We start from the raw sequence: 3,970 nt of genomic DNA, 5'->3' as shown, positions 1-3,970 counted from the left end.
AATATTAATAGTTTCTTATTAGGAAACTAATAGATTTTATACAGGGCTGCAAGGAGAAGTGCTCAGAATAATTGAGACAAGAGTAAAATATTAGTTATAGAATAAAAACGTTAGGTTAACGACTCAACATATCACACTGCCTCAATTAACATATATAAGAAACACAACATAATCCATCAAACATACACTCGCCTCTTATCTACATGACCTCAACAAGAAGAATAAAAAGTACTCTCTTGAATGGGCGATTATATCGAGAGCCCCTTACTTTAAGGCAGATATTAGTAAATGCTCATTGTGTATTAGGGAATCCCTTGCAATACTCAGGTCTTTTGGACCTAAAACCTTAAATAAGTTCACTGAAGTAATCCCCTTCTGCAACCATAAGTTTTCCTCCACCTTCTTGAAACTATATAGAAACAAAAATAAATATAAAAACAATAGATAGTAACAAGTGTAATAGTTTACGTTAGGACGATTTGAAACCTGGAAGATTGAGTTAGATCCTGCAGCCTGTTTGACTATTCTAAAATAGTTTTTTTTTTTTTCCTTCCATTATTTGCATAGGCTTGTCTCTGGCTGGTCCATATTGACTATATAAATTTGCTCTTAGATTAAAAATAATTTTTCCCTTTTTGCATGTCTTGACATTTGTGTGTAATTTTACCCTGACGAGGATGGGTCATCACCAGTTTGCACTCTATTCTGTTTAGAATACAGTGGTGTACCCCTGAAATGGCCATAGGTGTTGTATTTGTTTTTTGACCCATGTTTTTTGTGAACTCTTATAAATGGTGGTTCAAATGGATTTTACCTACTGGGTGCTGTATTTGTCTTTTGACCCATGTGTTTTGTGAACTTTTGAACATGGTGAGTAGATATGGATTTTACATGCTTAGTGCCTGTATTCACCTTTGACCCATGTTTTTGTGATCCCTTGTGTATACTAAACTTGATACAGACTTACCTATTGATGTCTGCTGTTTTTAAATTATAAAGTATACCCAAGGGAAGTATAGAACTTTATATTTTAACTCTAAATAATGTTAAATCATTTTAAAGTTTTGTCATTCATTTTTAACCAATAGACTATTCTGTTTTACCTCATTTCTTTATTTAATTTTATATCGATCTATATTATATATTTGAATTTTTAATCGTATCAATTTTAACTTTAACTTGATTTGGAACTTTTACGAAATGATATATATGTATATTATGTTATACCTTAACTCAAATTTATTATTCTTAATTTATTTGTATGGTATCGGTTGAAAATATATATTTGTGTGTAAATTTTTATATCATATGTTCTATATCTTGCATCTTACTTCTCATATATTTCTTATTCTTTTATTTATTTTATTTTTCTTACGTTATTTTTATATCTTTTTATTCCTTATGTTTGGTGGATTATGTTGGATTTCTTATATATGTTAATTGAGGGAGTGTGATATGTTGAGTCGTTAACCTAATGTTTTTATTCTATAACTAATATTTTATATATATATGTATGTGTGTGTGTCTGTTTGTCCCCCCCCCAACATTGCTTGACAACTAATGGTGATGTGTTTACATCCCCATAACTTAGCGGTTCGGCAAAAGAGACCGATAGAATAAGTACTAGGCTTATAAAGAATAAGTCCTGGGATTGATTTGCTCAACTAAAAGGTGGTGCTCCAGCATGACCACAATCCAAGGACTGAAGCAAGTAAAAGAGACCTGTCAGGTTGCAGTGAGCTCTGGCACATGTCCACTAATTTAAATAATCAATTACTACTAATTTAATTAGTAGTCCACTAATTTAAATAATCAATTACTACTAAGGATCTTTTTTAAAACGGGGGCCACATTTTTCATTAATGTTTTACGTAGTGTTTTTGGTACGTAAAGACTTTCAAACTTCGTATACTTATCTATTTTGTGTTATAGAACAGAAAAATATTTTTGTATTCGAATTTATTTCATGTAAAAAATTGTCTTATTTCGATAATTTCAACCAATCACTGACAAGTATTCAGTTGTTTACATTTACTCCTTTGGCTCATTAAGCGATGTAAAGCGTATTTAATCTCCATACCTTCGTTTTATTTGCTTTTTTCATTTTAAATTTGCTTTAACCCTAACCCTAGGGTTAGGGTTAGGGTTAATTGTTTCAGAATCGTTTGTTTATGTAGTCGGCACTTAATGTATATCGGCTGAATGGACGTCAGTGATTGGTTGAAATTACAGAAATACGACAACTTTAACATGGAATAATTTATGGATTTCTTTTTTTTTTAAGAAGAGAAAAAGATGTTTTATATGACACATTCTACCAGTGTTCCAAATTTCAAAGTGTTTCGTTAATGAAAAATGTGGCCCCCGGTTTAAAAAAGATCCACTACTAATTTATTTAGTAGTCCTCTAATTTAAATAATCAATTACTACTCTATGAATTACACTTTCCTGCAGTTCTGGAAACTCTCAGAGGCAGGGGCTTACATAAAGAAAGAAGAGGAGAAAAGGGGGAACTACAATAAGGTGATAACTTCATTCTTGCAGGGGAATCTGGAGTAGAATTAGAAAATGAAGTTTGAGATGGAGAAGTAAAAGTTAACTTAGCAAAGACCAAAGCTGCAATAAGAAGCAGAGAAACTGACTGGACTCTCCTTCGTGGAAATGGCCATTTGTAGTCAGCAGATATCAGATGAATGAACAAATGTGCGCACACACACACACACACACACACACACACTTGAAAAGAATTCCATACAGTATCCATGTGCTAAATTCCATTCTCAGTTTATTGTCCCAACGTGTCATGTCGTGGGGTTGAATCTGGAACCACATGGATGCCAAGCAAACTTCTCAGCCTGTAAGGCCATATTTGTTGATTTACCACAGAGCCAGTTGACTTTCAAGTGACAGTTGGCCATTGAGCAATGGAAATAGCTGAAATTGTTTCATATTAAATTCATACCACCCCAATTTTATGAAGAGAGTAATGAAAGAATGATTTAGAAATATGGAAAGTTAACCTCAGAATAGAGAGCTAACATGCTAGAAATAGCAGCCAACGTCCCTCAAATTACGTCTTACCATTTTAACATACAGCATTTCTTGTATCTGGAAAAAGAAACCAAAAAACTTAGTAGAAATAACAGCAAAATGTTTCACAAATCAGATAATCTACTGGTTCAAAAGTAAAGAAAAAGAAGGAAACAACCTGGTTAGGGGTCATACAATCCTAGACATGTTTGAATAAATGTAATATGGTCATGGATTGGCCTGGGGTTAAACAACAACAAGAAGTCGGGAAATGTATTTAATCAATATTTCTGCTTTAATAAGGAATAAATCTGAAAGGAAAATATTTTGATGAAACATTCAATATAAAAGGTAGGAAAACCATGACCTTTAAAAGCATTCACATTGTTGTTTAACATTATGTCTGCCCCTGTTTCAGTGTATTTAAGATCAAAGATGTCCTATTTTTTATTTAGATATGGAACCTCTAACACTACATTTTCCAAATCAACCTCCTTAGGGTGTGATTTGAGGGAGATTTGGCTGCTATTTATTGTAGGTGAATGACCCTAGAGAGGCTCCCTCTAAGGAATGGGAATTATTTAAATGACAAAAGGAATGCTAACTCTTTAGCTGTGAGAGAAGGCAGCCTAACAGCTAACTTCTCTTGAAGTCTTTCATGTAGACATCTTCTCTTAAAATTACTGTCTATGCAAGTAGAGAGAGAGGAGGAGGAGGAGGAGCAGAGAAAGAATGAATGGAAATAACTATCCCTAATTTTAGCAAAAGTAATTAACTGCCAATTAATTTTGAATTGTCAACACTCAACAATTGGGGCAAATTTTCTCATTGGAAATTTTGCTTATTGAATAACCTGAGAGAGAGAGAGAGTGTGTGTGGGGAGAAAAGTGTTTAGAAATTAATATGCTAAGTATTTAATTGCTTGACACACATTTTATAC

The sequence above is a fragment of the Octopus bimaculoides genome, chromosome 23, assembly GCF_001194135.2.
Source record: "Octopus bimaculoides isolate UCB-OBI-ISO-001 chromosome 23, ASM119413v2, whole genome shotgun sequence".
Lineage (NCBI taxonomy): Eukaryota > Metazoa > Mollusca > Cephalopoda > Octopoda > Octopodidae > Octopus > Octopus bimaculoides.
Note: the sequence above shows the minus strand (reverse complement) of the source record.